This window comes from Cynoglossus semilaevis, chromosome 9, assembly GCF_000523025.1.
Source record: "Cynoglossus semilaevis isolate Cse_v1.0 chromosome 9, Cse_v1.0, whole genome shotgun sequence".
Classification (NCBI taxonomy): domain Eukaryota; kingdom Metazoa; phylum Chordata; class Actinopteri; order Pleuronectiformes; family Cynoglossidae; genus Cynoglossus; species Cynoglossus semilaevis.
In genome coordinates, this window is record NC_024315.1 from 17,301,361 (window position 1) to 17,322,296 (window position 20,936).

Genomic DNA, 20,936 nt, shown 5'->3' on the forward strand with positions numbered 1-20,936 from the left:
TTATAATGATAATTGTACATATTGGTCAAACCAGTGTGTACAATGGAGTGTAATTATGTCATTTAAAGATAAAACTGTCATTGATGAAGTTATCATTCCAGATAAATTAAAGAACTGTTATTAACATTCATGTAAACTGATCTGATGGTGAGTTCAAGTGCTCGTTACCAAATACCTTTGGTCCTTTGTCACGGGGTTCATCTGAACATCAACTCTTTCCTGTATCTATTTCAAAACCATCAGTGACATTTCTGCACAGCATGTGTTGGGGACGGTCCAACACAGAGGGAAAGACTTGGAGTTGCCCTCACACATTCACACACCTTTATCTGCCCCGTGGGTCAGGGCTCCATGACGGTGGCACTCACAGTCCTGCTCTGCTCTCCCTGCGTCCTTCGTCATGTTGAAGGGGACCTCGCTGACTCGTCTCCATCTCCTGAAGACACAGACACCAGATCAGAGAGTCAGATGTTACAGTTGTAGCCACACACTCACAGTCAGTGTCAGTTTACAAACCCCAAGACAAAACATGGATCTCAAAAAGGCAGCAGCCACAGAATAGAGGAGAACGTCTGTAGGTCACAGAGTCACAGACAGGTCAGTGTCAGAGGAATATCTTTCTACCCTCATATGGGCCAATGACCTTTAATCATCTTACCAAAGTGTCCTGCTCTGGACAGACCTGCTCTGGACAGACCTGCTCTGGACAGACCTGCTCTGGACAGACCTCCTCAGCCTGGGCTGGTGGTGGGGCCTCACTTGCCCCTGCACTGCTCCAAACATCATCTATAATTAATGAGGCCTTTACAAAGAACTGGGAAATAAGATGCTAAGAAGTCCTCTGTGCCCCCCCCCCCCCCTCTTTGTCCCTTCCTCCCTCTAATATCTGCCCACAGACCAATCAAGCACCATAACTACTGCTCTCTAATTTGTTTCTCTACACTCCCTGATTCCTGCTTCTTTGATTCAGAGCCGTTTGCTATTCCTTCGTTTTTGTAAGAGATCGATTTTTCACTTCTGCTCCTCTGTGTCTCCAATTCTCCTTAAATCACTACAGGATGTCAAGCACAACACCGAACTAATTACTCAGTGTGTGGCAGCAAGGAAGGGTTTGGTTTCTGTGAACGCTGGACGTGGCAGGTGAAAAACCAACAGAAAAGCATGAGTTTGTTGTGGAGGTCTTCAAATCAATCAAATAGTAATTAAGGAAGTACTTTTGAAGAGCATGACTGTGCACGGGAACGGTACTTCTAAAGGGTGTGTGTCCAGTACGTGTACACTTGTCAGAGTGCTGTGTGCATCAATAATGCATGTGGATAATGCAGCTGCTTCACTCTACTGACAGCTAACAGGCGAAACTGACGCACAGAGGGAGACGGAGAGAAATAATATGAGTGTGCAGAGAGGAAAAGATGAGAAGGGGAAATGTGAGCCAAACCAAAAGGCAAGAGTGTCCGCAGTACAAACCCGTGGTTCCTTGTTTTTTTTGGACCAACGCTGCCTCTGTCACACAGGGATAAACGGAAGACAGATTATTTCCTGAACGATTGGGGGAAAATGTAAGAAGAATACAGATTCAGTTGACATGTGGATGTTAAAGGGAGTGTCTTTTAGAACTGAAGAAACATATCAGGAACAGAATGAGTCCAGAGACTGAACCCTGAGGTATCCCAAAGAAAACAGAAGTTGATTATAAAGCAATCATTTTACAAAATATAGTTGAGTGAAGTTTTCAGATGTTCTGATTATTGGACTGAACTCACATTTCCACTTTTGTTTTGTAGGGTTTTTAAATTACGTCTCCTTGCTAATCACTTTGAGTCTTTTTTAGGAGACTACAGTTTACGAGCACTCTGTTGTACAGAGACTACGTTAGCTATAAACGGCAGCCATTAGTGTGTCTGTGTGGGAACATCACACGCGGGCTAGAACTGGCCAGGGGTTTACTAGCATGATGAAACAAAAAACCCAGGGAAGAACAGAGTGATGAAACAGAACAGCAGGAAACATTAGGAATAATCAAAGAACAGGAGCAACAGGTGCAGCAGGAAGTGATGTCATGTCCATTCAGTCCAGTTAATGCATCCTCAGATGTAGGACATTAGCTCTAATGTCTGGAAATGCTCTCCACTTGGTCAGTCATTTTTTTAAAAGCTGCTGAGGTCAACAACATTTTCTTGTAACTCTAATTCAATATTTCCATTAAAATACCAGCACTATTCCAATATAATACTAGCCCTCACCAATGGTCTTGGGCTTTAGCTAATGACCAAATCTAGGGGATTCAAGGTCCAGAACTATCCATTCTGTGGCCGGCCTGTGGCCTAGTGGGACAGGGATCAGGCCTGTTGTCAGGTCCAAATCCTGCCTCCCTGGCTGTGGTGTGGAGCAGGCACCATTAAGGAGCAGGCTGCTCCCCCAGGTACGGTTTAAGGCAGAAGACACATTTGGTTGTTAGAATTAAGAAGACGAAACCTGTGTTGTAAAGTAGCATCACTGTAACTGTCCAAAAATCAATAACAACACAATGGATGTATCTCTAATATTTACCTGTAATATTAACTGTTTCAATATATTTTATATTTCTTACCTTAAATGAAGTTCAGCACTGAGCAGTCAAGGAGAAACAGTGTTTGAACTGTTTACAACTGTATGAAGTTAAAAAAATGATTTCAGCTTGAAAGATTTGTTGTTCTGGTACCAAGAAAATATCTGAAAATATCGTCAGAACAAAAGTCTTTTGTTCTGACGTCCCAGAACCAATGAGAGCTCAGTACCAGCTCAGTCTCAGGTTTTTGGTACTTTTGAGGTAAACAGTACTTAACAGAAAGAGAAACATATTATCAACAGACTCCACCCCCCCCTCCCTCCCCGACCTGGCCGTCCAATGAGATGACAATGGTAGTAATGACTTAAACCCTGATGACCTCTGAACTAGTAAAGTAAAGGGGTGTGGGATGAAGGAGGGGGGGGGGGGGTTCAGTTGAAGAACCCGAACAGTTCCTGGTACTGGTGTCAAGAAAGGCTGCAGAAGAACCACTGCAGTTCCTGGACAGGCTGAGTCTCAGTTTGTTTAGGAGAAATATATGATCAGGAATTAGGAAGATTAGGAACGCCGCTCTCCTGATCCTCCGTGTTTGTCTGGGTAACGAGGCTCGGCCTGTTCCTATTTATTTATTCAACAAATACTTCTGCTCATTGATTTCTGGCAACTCTATTAGATTGTGGACGTCTTAGTGAGACGTCCGTCCACTGCTGCTGGGAGAGGCATGAAGGAGGACGGGGGAGGACCACAGGAGGATCCTGTTGGCCCAGTGAGACCCTGGTTGGTGGGTCATTAATCCACTGATGTGTAGGCGGGGCGGGGTGGCGGGGGGGGGCTGCTAACTAGGGTGTTGCTCGTTACACTGGCTAAATGGATTTGTTTTCAGGCAAATGTTACTTCTGACAATTTGATAAATGAGCTTCTGGGTTAATTAGTTAGCTCCAGGCCCAGTGTGGGCAGGTACACACACACACACACACACACACACACTCTGTGAGTTCTGGTTCAATGTAGGAAGCTTCCTGGAAAGTCAGTTCAATGAAAGTCAATTGAAGCAAACGTGTGCCTGAGAGAGGATGGGTGACCAGGACCAGGACCAGGACCAGGACCAGGACCCGTTCTTTTTAGTGAATTAGTTCCTTAAACTCTGGCACAACAGTACCACTGACACAGATAACGACAAGTGATCAAACCTTGATTCACCAGGTTAACACAGTCGTTTAGAAAGAAAAGAACAAACACAGAGTCATGTGACTGTACAACAGAGACGTTCGGACCTCTTTGGTCCAAGTCCAAGTCCATGTCCCAGTCCTTGTACTGACTCAGAGTCATGTCTGCAGTCTCTGAGAGACCATACCAAGCCCTAACAGTGGTTGTTTTAATTATTATTACTGTATTAATATTTTGTATACCTGCAGCTGTTTACTGTAAGTATACAGTATAACTGCTGTAGTATCAGAGCATAAATATAAAGCACTAGTACTGCAGTAAAAATCAGTTTGTCCACTTGTCTTGGTTAACTACACACTGAACATTTATTTTATAAGATCAACAGCTTACTAAATCAGAAGGTGGCGCTACAACATTACTTCCCTCCCCAAACACACTGACTTCAACTCTAGATCACACCCAGAGACAGGTGTCATGACGGGGGGAGGATGAGCTTCATTCAGCAGAAGGGAACTGACCTGACGGCAGTGGGTCGACTGTCACTGACCCAAAGACCAACGGCGTCGAGGCTTCACACCGATGAAAGGACAACGATGAAGTTCAAACAAACAGCAGAGAGGGATCTGTTCGCCGACAACTGCTTATTAATGAACCCTACAGTACACACTGTATGCAGTAACAGCTACAGCAGTACTGCACTGAGAGCGCTCTAGGAAGTACCAGTAAAGGCTGGCTGTGAAGCCCACTCCATCACAGCTTCAGCATGAAGCTGGACTTGGATGAAAAAGTGCTGTGTCCACTGTGTGGCAGATTAGAGCTGATGTAAAACCTTTCACACCTTGTTTCCTGCTAACCTTATTTTCTGATGCATCACTGTACTCTGACCGCTCTGGAGCCTGGCTCTGGGGTCCAGGTTTCATCCTTTAAAAGTTGTTTTTTTTCTATGCTACGTTTTAGGCTTTCTTTAAACTTTTGATCCTTTCAACTTCTACTTTAACTTAAACCTCTTCAAGGTCGAAGGTCAGCGGGTTGGGGTGTCAGTCTTCCCTTGAGCAGGATGGCCATCTTCTTTTCTTCAGCTAACGTTGGGCTATTGTTATGCTAACCTTTGATGTTATTGGTTCTGTTAATATTTCTGTTTAAAGTTTAGGTGTTTCATCGTTTAAAGCTAATGTTGCTGCGTTATGAGCTACATTGGAGCAGTTCCTGATTAAAAAAGTTATTTTTTGGCAATTTTTTTTGGCTAATATTAATGCACTTAAAGATGTGTATGAGCTGATTTTGGATAAATCCTCTAGGGTTGTTTTCCTTTTCTTTTCAAAACAATATTTTGAGCTCTGCTTTATTAAATTAGTTATTTTTTAAACTTGTTTTCTTTAAAACTACCCACTTTTACCATATTTATATTGTCTAACTGTTGTAGCTTTGATGCCTCAGCTTTTGAAGCTACTGCTGCTACATTTGAGCTGAATTTGAGTGATTTGATTTTTTTGTTATCACTGGACGTGTTTTTTTCTACTTTCTGCTGACTAACATCACTCTGCCATATTTCAGCTGGTTGAGACGTTCAAAGCCCAATTCATGAAAAGTCAGTGACACCTTTGACCTCCGGTGTTGACAGTCAAGACTTAGTTTGAATTGGACACGTGTAGAATTGAATTATGGTCCAGTGGGAGAAGCTCAACGTGTTGCCTGCTGCTGATCTGAGCAGCGTGTCTAAATCTGTGGGGCGTTGACTGAGGCAGATTTGGTTACAGCAGTGATTCAAACTGAGCCTGTGTTTTTATGGAACAACTTTGATTATGTTATTTATAGACGTGAACAAACATAAAGAAGGACTCACACACATTATCCACGACATCCTCTGACTGTGAGCACTGAGCACTGATGGTGTTCAGGTCCAGGTTTGTATTTGTATTAAACCCGACAAACAGAAAAGCTTTGAAGCAACCTCATGAATGAGTAAAGTGTGGAAACACTGCTGCTCTGTTGGTCTGTGATCTGAAACACAGCTTCATCCACACACACACACACACACAGTGTTAAAGTAGAGCCTAACTGATCAACATGATGCAGTCATCACATCTGACTGTCGCTCAGAAACGTGATGCAGCAAAATATCTGCAGCAGCAACTGATGCACACACACACACACACACACACGTGTGCAGATACACTGCATGTGTGTTGGTGCTCTGCTCCTGTTGTTGTGATCACCACGTCCCTCCCTGTAGAGACAAATGATAAAAACCCAGAGCTCTCAGGAGGCAGCAGGACAAAAAAACCAAATGACCCTGAGGTGTGAACCAGGTGTGAATCTTAGTGTGAACGGCTGCTAAACGTGACCTTGCGATGAACTGGAGACCTGTCAAGGGTGTGACCCCGTCCTCACCCTGTGACTGCTGGGAGTGGCTTGAGTTTCCCTGCCACCCTGACAGGATCAGAGGATCCAAGATGTTGTGGACTTTCTTTTCTTTGACATTTTTACCATCGTTTTTGAAGTTTTGTAGCTCACTGTCACCTGGGCTGCGTCAGAGCAAACGTCTTGTTTATAAGTAGCTGTTTTCAAAGGTACAAAGCTGCACAATCAGAGTCACTGTCTGTTCCCTGATAGTGGAGCTGTGTTTGTTTTCTTTTGTTAATTTTGTTTTTCTATATTAATTAGTGGAGAAATAACGTATTAATCATGCTAATATATTGGTGAACTGTATTGAGATGAAAGTTGTCATGGCTCTCACCTCATGAGCAGATGGACTCCCACTGTGTATGCAATAATCCCACTGTTCATCCATTTATGGTTCCTCCAAAACACAGTCGTTATTTACCGCGGGCTCCACCGGCCACCGTTTCCTCCAATTAGACGTTTGAATGTTGTTAAACACATGTTTCCAGATTAATAATCCCATCATCTGGATTAGTCACCGACACAGACATGTACCTGACTGGACTGGTCTGTCTGTTCCAGAACTATACGGAGAAACGATTTTCTGTCACATTTAGGACATTTTGTTGGTTTACTACACCTTATCACGAGTCATTGAGATTAGCTACAATTAAGAAAGTAATCGTAATTAATCAGATTAAAAATGTAATCTGCGAGCCTAGTGTAAAACACACCGTGCCCGTCTTTGTCCTGTAAATATAACTTTAATATATTTTTGACTTCATATACTTTTCTCAGTATCCATTGTTACAGTTTTTCAGGTTCAAACATGGGGCTACGGTTATTTCCATTTCATTTCATGTTAAAACTGCAAAAAGTCCGTCAAGGCGCCGTGTATGTTAAGAATGTTATCACCTCTCACTGTTTACCGTTTTATTTTGGAACATTTTAACAGTGGTTAAAAGGCAGATAAAATGAAAAGAACTAAAAAAAAACAGAATGTTTTTCTTTATCTCTTACTCTTCGACGCAGCTCCTCGGTCCCTCTGCCCCAGTCTGCCTGTATTGAGGTAAAGATCTTGCCGAGTCCTGGCCGGTGTTCCAGTCTCTGCTAATCCTCTCCTGGTCGCAGGGCGGGTCGACCACGGCGTCCTAGATCTGGAACAACTTAGGAACAAAAACCAAGCCGGACCTTCGTCAGTCCGAGCAGCGGTCAGTAAATCCACATCAACCGCTGTTCACATAGTTTTCACCCTCACGCCCATCCATGAGATACCGGTTCAAATCCACAAGGTAGTATTTTGGATCAAGTCCCGGCGCAGGTGAAGGCGCGCACACGATGACGTGAACGAGCACAGTTGAGATAAGCGAAGGGTAATCCTCTCTCTCTCTCTCTCTCTCTCACACACACACACACACACACACACACACGGACACAGTTAAATCATCAATGCGTGATCCGGCTATGGGTATTTGGTCTCATAATGGATAGATTGATAATTGTACTCTACTGCCGCCTACTGTTCCAAGTACGACATTACCACTGGGACCAGAACAACACAGTAGTGCGGCAACATAGATTAAGTCATGGGACACATACCTGGGTCAAGATGACAGTTTTTATCTCTGTTGTTGTTGTTGTTGCTATATGTGACAACAATAAAGAAAAAATACAGATACACAACAACAACAACGACGACGACAACACATTAAAAAGTACTGAATAAACAAACATTAAATGGGTATCTCCAGCTGTCAGTACTGTCTCTGTCAGTACTGTCTCTGTCAGTACTGTTTTGCTGTCAATTGTGAACTGTCTCTCTGACATATTTCATCACTGGACTTATTTTCTCCAACACAGTGATCATCTTCATTTACCCAGGACACTTCACGAGCTCCTCACGTCACCCCCTACTGTATATTAGATCGCACTGCACGATTTCACTGCTTTGCATTTGTAGAGTCAGCTTTTCCTGTAGCTGCTGCAGGTAAACTGATGACTGACAGTTAGTTTACACTGAAACAACCCAACAGTGGACACAGTACATGTTGACTGAGCTGTATGACCGTGATGAAGAACGACTACTGAATGATAACATCAGGAACAAAGACAGGAAGGAGTTAATAAGAGCTGAAGACCAGCCTTAACTCTGTTTAACCCCCTAGTGGACAGTTGAGGAGCCTACACACTCACCGAGTCACCAAGACTTATTTAGCAGCATCTGTTCATTCACACGGAAACAGTTCTACACAGTTGAAGTCACACTTCCGCTGAGAGAAAAAAAAAAACCAAAACAATATTAAACATATTTAAACGTTATACTTAATTAACACAGAGTAAGTCGTTTAAATATGTTTAATATTGTTTTAATAAATTTGTTTTTAGTTTTATTGATATGAAATCCTCAATTTGGTCAGACGAGGGCAGTGTTGCACCACTCTATGACATTCTCTCTGTTAGGTTTCACTGACGTTCATTCATCAAAACCAGTATTTGTATGTGAAAACCTGGCACACACACACAGTTAGATCATTTTAGTTTTTTGTATCAGTGTCAGAGGAATCTCTGTCCATAAAGGTCAAAAGGGCAAAACTTCCATAATAGACAAAGTGTGTGAGTGTCTGGCCTGCAGTCCAGATCCGACTCTGCCTCCTGTGAAAACTGTTGTTTAGTTTTTTCTGCCATTTCTATTCTAAAACCAAACTACATCTGTGAGTGTCCAGCTGCTGAAGTCTTCACTGTGTCAGGGTTTCAACAGAGTAAAACTGTGAAATGAAGCATTCCATCCAAACACACCATCACCATCAACTGATACAAAAGACAGACAATCGAATGAGATTAGATAAACATGGCCCTCAAAATAAATAAAATAAGGGAGGAGGTGGGGGGGGGGGGGTAAATATTCTTCTTCTAAAATTTAGAGAAACAAATCAAGCCATAAATCATGGTTTTATATATTTATGGTTCAATTGTTTATCAGAAATTAAACATATTCCTGTTTTATTTAATGCAGGGTTTCCAAACTAATTCTTCTACAAATATGTTCCGGATGCAGCCAGTAGATGGTGACATACTATTATTCTTTTTACACAAGGCAACGAAGAAACGACAGGAGTTTCTGTACACCATTATTTACGGCTTGAAGTGCAGTTATTGGCTGTTGGACATGCCTAAGTCGACGGACTGTCTTTTCTGACACTTTAACAAAGAGCACTGACCTAAATCCACTGACACTGACACTGGGCAGGGGGTGGAGGTCAAGCCCAGCAGGTTAGGGTTGGTTCGAACCGTTCTGTTATTCAGTCCGTCCCGCTCTGCACCCACTCCTCCACCACGACCCGTTTTCTTCTGCCAGAAATCTTTGTCCCAAATGTACTGCAGACGTGGGCCTTTGTCAGGTCCCTTCTGGGCTGCACATGGGACACAGCCAGGTTAAAAAAATAAAAATAAAACAGAGGGAATAAAGTTCAGTGATGATCACTGCCTGGTGACTGTTGAACAGGAGTGTCCACTGTCTGGCACAGGGGCTGGTTGTGGCTCATATTTTATATCATTATGAAGGACATTCAATTATTATTAAAGGTGTCAAGGACAACATAGAGTCATTTCAGTCTTGGATTTTGTAACTACCAAGGAGCTAACTGTTAGCTTTAGTTTTGCTATAAGCTATTTTTAACTTACAATTAACTATTAATGCATGTTTCATCCCAATTATGAGTTTTCTTGTTATGTTTACTTCATTCGCTGCATATTAGCTACTGTTACCTACAAATACTGAAGAACTGTTTCATTAACAGTAACATTTTCTTTTTTTGCTAATCTGGTTTTGTTTTGCTAACCTTTAACTTATTTGTTGTGTTTCCTGATAACATTTTGTCTTTTATTAATTGTTTTATCCATTTTGGAATAGTTAAATCAGCTTAAATATTATAAATATATATTTATAATGAGTAAATGTAAGTCTGAAAAGCCAGATGTTCCAGCAGGGCTTTGTCGACCCCTGCAGCATCACCGTAGGTAATGCAGGAGTTTGTGAATATTTTTGGTTGATTAGACTCACATAAAAAAATATTATTTAAATACATTACAGTTGTTTTTGTTGACCTGCTGATTTATACAGTTCCTCCACTTTCTTCTTTCAAACCTTTCATTCAATCTGGGCTCTGACTGTTGGCCTATCAGCACATCGTTGGCGTGGAGATGACAGCCCACTCCCATGTACTGGACAAACAAAAACACAGTGAAAGAGAGAGAGAGAGAGAAAAGTTTAGCTTATCATTTGCAAATATGTGGCTCGCAGCTTGGATGGGTCCACTCGACCACCATCTGAGGACCATTGCTTTAGACCCCATATATCTGTGCACACCGCTGCCCTCTGTCTCTGTGTTTTCATCTTTTCTGCTGAGATGAGGAGCAGGGCTAGTTAGCTGCTGCTGTGGGTACTCAGAGGTCACGCTCCTCGGTGCCTAAATGTCAGCAGAATTAATGATCTCACGGTCGGCAGCTGGTCCCAGTGTTTGAGCCTCTTCTCATCCAGCATCAAACACACTCCGCAGCTTTGATTCTATTCCTTAAGTTTCCTATTGTGCAACTCTGAGTCATAATAAACACACACACAAACAGCCGTGTCTTTCATGTGAGCCTTGAAAAAGGGAATAAATAAGTCCTGTCCACTGGAGCTGGGGCCTCTGTATGACAGGAAGCAGCTGGAGATGGCACCCAGCCCTGGTATTGTTTGCCAGCAGTTTCTTAATCAGACCATGGTGCTGCGCTGACGTCTGCCGCAGAAGCAGCAGCAACAGCAGTGGCAACAGCAGCTGCAGCAGCAGCAGCAGTGGTGGCAGCAGCAGCAGGACACGTCGGCCACATTAAAGTCACATTAAAGTGTTGTGGTGTCCACAGTGTGGCTCGGGGTTCTGGTTTGTTCTCCTTTAAAACAGTTCAGTGTGTCAGTGAGGAATGTTCTGGTCATCACAAAACCATTGATCAATTCTTCAGAACAAACCAAACCTCTTTGGTTTAAAGAAAGGACTGAAAAACATTCCTGGCTCCAGAGTTTACTTTGGACCTGTCCCTGATGAACGTCTTGTTTGGGACTGAGAATAAAGACCTTCTGCTCCTCAGTGATATTTTCTCTTTTTCCCTCTCTGAACTGAATTAGCATGTTCAGTCTAATTCTGTCTCCGTGTCTAAGATGTGGTTCAAATTATTCACAAATCCAACTCTGTCCGTCAGAGTCCAAGTTGCCTTCAACTGGGATTGGACAGAGGAGAGAAGGAGTGAGAGAAGAATCAAGGCTCAAAGTGAAGATCATCATAGCAGCAGCAGCAGCAGCATTAGCAGCAGCAGCAGCAGTAGCATTATCATCAGCAGCATTAGCAGCAGCAGCATTATCACCAGCAGCATTAGCAGCAGCAGCATTATCACCAGCAGCATAGCAGCAGCAGCATTAATCACCAGCAGCATTAGCAGCAGCAGCAGCAGCAGCAGCATTATCACCAGCAGCATTAGCAGCAGCAGCAGCAGCAGCAGCATCATTATCACCAGCAGCACTCGTCGTTACTGCAGAGGAAACTGCATACTTGAACTCTGACCTCTTAATCCAGGATCTGATGAATATTATCAGTAATTTACATCTTGGGAGACTAACATCTGCAGAGGTCAGAGCCTCACTGTTCAGCTGTAACAGGTGAAGTACTGAAGGACCAACGAGTGTAGCTAACTCTAGTCCTCGTCTCAACACGACCACTGTCAGTTTAATCAATCAATAATATTAATAATTCATATGAATTAATAAACATCCATAATAATTAATGATTTCTTCAGAAATAAATGTCTTGGGATTTGAACCAGTTGGACAGAGGCCAAAATAGCTTGGCTGGAGGACCTGGTCTGTACATTGTCCTGGCCTGTAGAGGTCAGTCTCTCTCAACAAGGGTTCAAGAAAGGAGAAGCAGTGAACCAACATGGACGAGCGAGGCTGACCCAACCCTCCAGTTTCTGTCATTTGATCAGATGAGGAACATTACAAAGTGTTCTTGCTGTGTCTGTTGGCTAACTCTAAGCCTTTGTTGGCTAACTCTAAGCCTCTGTTGGCTAACTCTAAGCCTTTGTTGGCTAACTCTAAGCCTTTGTTGGCTAACTCTAAGCCTCTGTTGGCTAACTTTAAGCCTCTGTTGGCTAACTCTAAGCCTTTGTTGGCTAACTCTAAGCCTTTGTTGCTAACTCTAAGCCTTTGTTGGCTAACAGTTACTGTACAGTTCTTACTGTAGCGTTATTGCAAACTAATCTATACTGAGTAGTGTTCAGACCCAGGTCGCACCAGCTGACTTCACCACTGTATGGATATAGTGTTTGTTAAAGACAATAATGTTAGAGTTCAGCTGTAAAGGTGCATTTCCTGAATTTATCATCTGATTTGAAGTTCTCAGGCATGTGGAGCCGTGGCAGCAGTTTAGATAAACTCAGCCGAACATCACTGTCTATAGGAGTGAAGATTTGAGAAGGTTCCAGTGAATACCTTCCATATTGTTGGCAGGACATTAACGTCCTCCGTCCTTCTTCATGCATGTCTTCTGTTTTCCGCTTCTACAGTAAATTGTTAGCTACGGCGTGAGTGCTGTGATCTGACCGATGGTGTTGCTGCTGTGCAGCAGAGCACGCTGAACCTATGAGCAGCCTATAGGAGCAGCAGGCCAACACATGCTGGCCTCATGTTGAAGAGACCGTCTGTGTTTGACCTCCTCTGAAGAAAGAGACTGATGACAAGACCGAAACAGTCGTCCGCTCCTCCATCTGGTCAAGATCTGCACTCAGAGCTGAGGTGCAGATGGTTACAGTAAATCACAGGCTCTGAGAAAGAAAAAACAAAAACACTTTCTATACTGTGAGAGCCTGGAGCTGAAGAAACGGCAGGAGGACCTGGGTCACATGACATGAGAATCTGACAAGACTTTAACTTGTGTTGTGACTGGGTAGGTCAAGCAGCTTGGCATGGGCCTAATACTACAAGTACTTGTACTTGAAGGGTCTGGATGGAAGTATCTTACCAATACCTTGATCCATCTTGGTCTTCTGTTTAGGTTTCTTTGACAACATGTCGTTATGATTCTGACAGTTATTACTGTTTGTTATTAAGGCCTGTGGCCTTGAACCACTGCAGTTACTGAACCTTTGACTCAATGTTATGTCCCCACCCCATCTCCCTGGACCTGTTTGTTTTTGTACATTTTGAACTTGGGTTTGTCATCAGTTACTGTATTTGTTTTGAGCGCCCCCTTCATTGTTTTGCCCTCTTTCCTTCTGCTTTCTAACTGTGTGTGTGTGTGTGTGTGTGTACATGGGTGTGATACGTGCAGCAGCTGAGTCATATGAAGCAAATGTGCACAACTGCTGTTCTGCACAGAGCCCAGTGCCACACGGCACCGTGTCATAAACAGGAAGCTGACACCGACGGCTCCTCAGTTGTGGTTTCTGAAGGACACATGTCGTGACAATTAACCAAAGCCTACAGGAAGTGGCTCCGTGGCAACACAATGCCCCAGAGCGGCTCCTGTGATAAACACTGTGGTCGGAGGAAAAGTCGGCGTCAGCCGGATATTCTTTTGAAGTCGCTCCACATTGTTTTTTTTGTCAGATAAAAGACACAGGTGCCATTTTTTTCTGCTGACTGGAAGAATGCGAGTAAAGAGAAGCTGCCATTCCGTGTCACTGTATCCCCTTTCATACATGGTTCCCACTGGAGGAGTCACGTAGGATATTTACAGGAAGAGGCAGCGCTCCATTACCTGCCACTCTACCGTTGCCCTCAGGTAGTGCAGAGTGAAAAGACTGCAGGTCTTTGATGAGACGGGGAAACACTTAAAGCCCACAGACCTGCAGACTTTGATCACCTTCACCTGATCGTCTTATTTTTAATAGAAAGAGCAAATGAACCAGCCTGGGAACAGACTGCACCTGCTTTGATGATCTGTGCAGGGTTTATGGACAACAGCGCCTCCAGCAGTGGAGACGTCACAGTGTAATCCCATAAATCACACAGGCAAACACTCACATGGTTGAGTTAAAGATAATCTAATCTAATCTATGAGTGAGTGTTTATTCACATTCAACAACATTGAACTGGAGTTTAAATTCAAATGAGTTTTAGTTCATGTTAAGTGGAATTTTGTAGCAATAGCTAATAATTGTCATTCCACTGTCATTCCACATCTAACTGTTATCTGACCACGACACATAAATGACGCCTTTTATTTTGAAATCTAACTTTTTTTCTTCACTGCAGTTTTCCCAACATCAAAGAACTAAAAGAACAGTTTTATAATTTGGAACTGGAACAAAATCCAAGGCTTGAATGTCCGACTGTTTTGATTCCACTCTGAACATCTCACCACATTAATGCTTCACTACTTCATTAAATGATTTTCTCCTCAGTCGTCTGCCAGAATGTCCAGATGGTCCTCAGTGTGGACGTGGTGGGGACTGGCCTGCTTCACTGCTGATAAACAGTGTTAGTCCACAGTGTGACTCACTGACTGTGATGTGGACGAGGGAGAGGAATAAAGTCTGTCTTTAAGAGAAATCACTCTGTGTCCAAATGCGCTGATGATGACAGCCGCTCCTTTAACGGCCAGAAAACACAGACACCAGTGGTTTGAACCCCGGTCCATCTCAGTGTCTGACCTTTGATAAACGTCAGGCTGTAATGGATTCTGCTCATTATGGCTGCAATTCTTTGGTAAAAAGATCATCTCTCTCTGCTGTTGGCTGTAATTATTATTCCTCTACAGTTAAACAGATTCCTGAGATGTCTGTTTTGGGTTGGGCACCGCAGATGAAAAGCTTCGCCCTGAGCTAAAAGAAGCAGCCGGAGTCAGAAGGAGGCTGATCTGTGTGTGAACGCGGCTTTGCCTCCTCACTTTTCTTCTTCTCATCTTTCTGCAGAACTGACTTCTGAGGCTGCAGTTGCACAACCAGCAGCTCTGTTTTCATCTTCTTCTACACACTACATGTCAGACATGGGCTGCAGCTCGTCCAGCCCACACACACATCATCATCTGGAAGACGATCTGTAGGATGATGATGATGATGATGATGATGATGATGGGCCCTCTGATTCAAATGTTCATGATAACTACTGTATCTGGGTGTAATGTGAAGCTCACAGAACTAATACCACTGTTGCTGTGACTTGTAGTTCATAAAAAAGAGGAGGTGTCCCAGTCCTACTTCTGTATCTGCTGATTGTGTCGACTGTTTGCCAACAACTTGATCAAGTTTAAAGCCGCTCATATCTCAAAATGAGTCAAAGTCTGATCACTCCCCCCAGGAAAGGTGTTAGGGAAATGAGCGGTTTTAACTTAAGAAAGCAAACAGAGAAGATACAACTCTGCCAAGACTGCTCACTTTCCCACAGTGATGACGATCTCCTGTGTACCAGATTAATCAGATAATCCAACGCTACCCTGTGATTAATCTGATTACACTTAGACCTAAACAGTCCTACTTTCCCAACGTTAAGTCTCCTATACCATTTGAGGATACAAGCCAAAGAGACCAGAATAGACAGACACCTCACTTCTTTGAATTTGATGACCTGTAGATAGATCGATAAATAAAACTTCATCAATCCCTTGGAAGTTCCCTTTGGATTAGATGTCAAGTGGGCTGGACCAGTACTATCATGACATAATTACAGATAAATAACAATAGGTCCACGTTTTTACCATTTGTTTTCATGCAAATAAGTATATTATATAATAAATATATTACAAAAAATATATACTATATTTAATGAAATATTTGACAAAACATCACTGATGTGCAGCATTTGTGCATTTCTACATACGTATTTTACAACAACAACATGAAGCCCCAAGCGGGATGGTTTCGGCCCACGGGCCATATGTTTGACATCCCTGGTTTGGATCCAGCACTATTAGCTCTCATGCTAAGATTTTCTGAAGTGATCCTTAAAGAGTTGATCCACATTGAAGCGGAGGTAAGGGCACCAAGTGGTGTGGTGGACGACCATGTCCCCGTGGTGTCATTCAGGGCTGAGAGACAGGAGACAGAGACAGGTGGTGGACCTCTTTAATGTCCGGAAGCTGTTAATCTGAGCCTCAGCCAACATGAAACAGGCTTCACTGACCAGGAACCTTTCACCAGCAGCTCTCTGCTGCTGCTGCTGCTGCTGCTGCTGCTGCTTCATGTGGTTTCTCCCTGCATACGCCCCCAGTCAGTGGACTTCACACATGGCCCGGCTCCTTAATCCACTGCTGACAAATGTATCGTTCTGTGCTTTCCCTCTCACACAGTTTTGCGGAAGTCTTTTGTCACCTGTCCCTGACAACTGGTTGTTTAAACAGAACAGAAGGTTGGGTTCCTGATCCACCTCACACTGTTTTTGGGAAATCCCGCCTGATGTCATTAGGATATAACAGACAAATACTGTAGGCTGGAAGGATTAACTGGATTATTTTTGTTTTACGAAATACAAACACAGGAACATGAAGGGTCAATAGATGGATTAAAAAACAACAAGGCTTAAAAGTCTACGTGTTAGCTAGCAAGCTGAAGTGTATCACTCTAATCAGTGGCTAACAAGTTAACCAATTACATCAGGCTAGCTTAAGCTGCAAAATCATATAGCTATACTGTACATTCATAAATATATATATAAATCTAAACATTACCTAAAAAGTTTATACTTCAAGGCTATAAAAAATATACAGGAAATTATCTGCCCTCCTCCTAAACCTAACATTTTTCTAGAAATAGCTACAGGCTAGCCAAAATGTACCATTAACTGGACAGGAAGGTAAAGGGTTGTCTGAGAAATTCCAATTGTAAATTTAAAAAAAGGGTTCAGTTATCTACAAGGTAGTCAATACTACGACTAGAGACAGAATAAAGTCATAAAGAAAAAGGAAAGTCATCATGAAAGAGACGTCAAAACTATCTGCCTGAATAACCTGTATTACTGACTACAACAATGGATTAAGAAAATAAAATATTAAAATAATGTCCTCCAACCCTATTTGACATGATCAGAAAACGGCTTACAGCCGGGAGAATGATCAGACAGGGGCCATAAAAAACCCTGTCCCAGTGCCAGGTACGGCCCCAGGGCCAGACGTTGGACTGGAACAACTCTAACAGATGAAAGAATGATTCATGTAATCCCACAGATATTAATGACTTTCAACAAACAGATTTGGAGATGAAAGCAGACGTGATACTTGTGCTGAGCAGCTACAGTTCAGACATGTTCCCGTCCTGGCTGAGAAGAGCCGTTAGCTGCGTGTGTGAAGCCATTGTCTGCTGTTGTGGAAACAAGCAGGTGCATTTTGATAGCTTTAAAACACAGCAGTATCACTTTGCATAGGGGCCGCAGCTTGTTTCTGCTGCCGTTTGATGGATTGCATCATTATCCTTCAACGCTGTTTTCCTGTGTGAGCCAACAGGTCCAACCATCAGCACCAACGGTTTAGGTTTCATGTTCCCCGGCTCCCTGAGAGCCACACAAAGAAAGGGAGGTTTTTGTTTTTGTCAGGACTGTTGTGACTCATTAGTAATGAGCCTGCAGGCCACTTTGAATTTATCAGGGTCCGGTCTGGATCACAGGCATGCAGGAGGTTGACATCAGTGGCATTTTCCCAGGGAGAAACTGAATCAGTTCTGCTGAAGTTGACATGTCAGGCTGCACAGCTCTGAGTGCCAGAGAGAGGACGTCTTATCTCAGCTGCAAACACATGGGAAGGAACCTCGATCCATGTGTGTTAGCCAGATTTCTAGCAAAAACAGATCAAGCCAAAGTCCTAGAACCGTAGGAGAATCATTCTCATCTATTTAGTCACACCAGAGGGAGGTGGGGTCTTCAACCTGTGGCTCCTGACCCAGCAACAGCTCTTTAGCCTCTTTACAATGACTCCTGGCAATGGAGCAGACTTAGCATGACAGTGCAAGTATCATTAAGTATCATTACTATACAAGAGAGAGGTACTGCATGAGGCAGATACTGTATGGCATAGATACTCTATCAGGTGGTATCACAGTATCCATACATATTTGATTCATTTAGTATACGGTTATGACAGAGAGAAGTTGAAAAGTACACGTTAGACTAAATTCTCAGCTTGCTTGATAACAGCAAAATAACATAAAACACTATTCTCTCAATTCAACATCATACATACAACACCGTTATAGCCAGGAGACATAAAATCATCAGGCAAGGTCAACATTGTGTAAACTTGTTCCTGTGCCATGTTTGGCCCACGGACCAGACTTTGGTTATTGCAACAGATGAAAGAATGTTTCATGTAATCCCACAGATATTAATAACTTTTAACAAACAGATTTGGACATTATACCAGGAATCCAGAAAACCTGGGAGAAATCATGCTAACTCCCCCTACAGGAGGAAGAGCCCAGGATCAAACCCATGACCTTCGGCTTTATCTGTAGCCCTGCTTTATATATTTTAGCAGCCGTTGGGTCTAGGTCAACATCATCAAACTGTGGTATCGAACTAGTGAGAAGAACTGACAGTCACAAGGTGGACAGCGCCTGACCTGACCACACCAGGGCAGCAAAGAGCCCTCGACCAAAAATGGAAAAATGTCTGAAACCTCCAAGTGATGAAACCCTGCATTATGAACGAGAGAAAGTGTTTGTTTTTTTTGACAACATCAAACACAAACATCAACACGTCAACATGAGCTGGAAGGAGCTTCTGCTCAACCAAACAGTGATGGAAACTACTGCAGCCTAACTGTGGTGCGCACCACCTGAACATGTGCTTCATAATGAGCATGTTCTCAGCAGATGACATACCAGTGTGTCTGACTGCAGGATGTCACCCAGGCTGCTGTCTCCTCAGCCACATGCTGGAGATTGAATCTGCTAAAGTGTTTTGTTTTTTTAGCTCTTTGTGACCGTACATTGTCGTCTCACGGTGACAGACGCAGCTACACTCACACTATACTCCACTCCATTTTTTAAACATGTAATCACACAGTGATCAAATGTCATCTCTTTCTTGTCATCTCTCCTGATTCATGTATTTAACGCCACAAAAAAAAATTGACAAAAAGTTGCAAACGGTCAAGGGGTATGTGTTAGCCGTTAGCTTGTCTTATGTTGACCCTTCAATCTGATGAACCTGTAATACAAAGGTGACATCACGATTATTTATGATTATTCATGATGAGGTATATATATATATATATATATATACTGTAGAGTGTACTGTATACTTTATATTTTTTACATCAGTAACAGTTGCTGGTTTGTGAACCAGTTAATCCACTGGTTCCTAAATTGGAGGTGGGTTTTCAATGACAATGACAATTTAGTGGGAATTACAGTGTTTTAAATAAAGTTCAGTGCAGTATTAAAGCAAAAGAGGGGAGGTCGTCAACATGGGGGTCGGGGGCTCAACAACAGTCCTGGTCTATAAGAGGGAGGCCCTGCTGAAAAGTAAAAAAAAAAATGACTCAAGAACTAGGACAAAAAACAGGGTAAATATACACAACAAAGTAACAAAGTTAAATATTTGAAATTCTGTATGTAATGACAAAGAAATCTGCCACAGTTGGACCAATCATTGTGCAGAAGCCACACTGCCACGCCCACTCCCAGAAGCCCTGCTTCCATACAAGAGACATTTTTTGTTTTTCTCCAAACAGAGCAGTTAAACTCGCCCAGGGAATAGAACCAACAACAGGTGTGGCTTTACCGTGTCAGACCAACACCACAGCAGGTGATCCAGAAGAGGTCGTAGGTTTGATGCTGTTGGAGACCACCTCTGTTGATAAAATATGTATCAGTGGGTCTGTGTTTAAATGAGGGAAAGATACAGCAGTAGTGCCCCCCCCCCCCCATCCCTATCTCTGTCACAGTGCCATCTCCAGGGCTCACCCCAAAACTCTGACATCACTTCCTCTCACACATGGAGCCAGTGGTGGGAAATAGTACCACCGTGATGTCATGTAATAGTTCCAACATGTCTGGAACCACCAACAGATGGTGGACTGTTGTCAACTCCGAACACAGTCAGTGTCTCCGTCTATCTGTGTCCACCTCCACCGCTGTCTTCTCAGTTCTGGTCCATCACATTCATGTCCAGCTAAATGTCCCACGTTATCTACAGTGAAACCAGTGAACCTGAAGCCCCTCTGCTCCATTACAGCAAAGACACTGAGTCCACTTCCCTCCTGGTCTTAGGATGAAACTCTCGGTTGATCCTTTCCGATGATGTCACTCTGACCTCTGACCCTCTCAGCCTGCAGTGTTATTATCATCCTGCTCAAAGCCCCGCTCCAATAACTCAACGTGACTCCTCCAGCTCTTTCATCCTGTCCACACATCTTGCATCCATCATGTGTGCCTCCTACACAGCTTCACTCCTCCGACGTTCTCACGTTCTATCAGCTCCTTCCCTCGCACTCTTTCACCCAAAGCTCTGCCTCTACTTTCACGGACACGGATCACCAGGAACCGATGAAAAGGAACCGATGCTGAGCACTTGACTTGGCACAAACTCTGGGATCTGATGTTGTCTAGTCGCTGTTTAGAGCTGTGAAACCCATATCTCAGTTAAAGTCACTTGATTACGTCACGCTGGGGAGGCGTGGCTTCAAAATGCTGAGATGGATTCCATCTTTTTCTCCAAGATACATTTAGTTAATTTTACTAAGATATTTTGAGCTGATTTGTTGAGGTATTGTTACTGGTACCTGGCCGCACCAACACACACGACCACAGGAGGTCAGTAGTTCTGAGATCAGCTGTTAAACCAGTGTGTTTACATTTGCCTGTCAATGAAAGGAAGAAA

The 20,936-nt window shown here is 43.1% G+C and overlaps 1 long non-coding RNA gene across 1 annotated transcript; it reads right to left on the reverse strand.

Moving 5' to 3' along the window:
• Positions 1–237: 237 nt before the first annotated feature.
• Positions 238–9,898, reverse strand: LOC112487482 (uncharacterized). Its single transcript, XR_003050599.1, has 3 exons — positions 9,316–9,898; positions 7,118–7,263; positions 238–436 (listed from the first exon to the last, which is right to left on the reverse strand). It is a non-coding gene; the product is annotated as an uncharacterized LOC112487482 (long non-coding RNA).
• Positions 9,899–20,936: the final 11,038 nt, after the last annotated feature.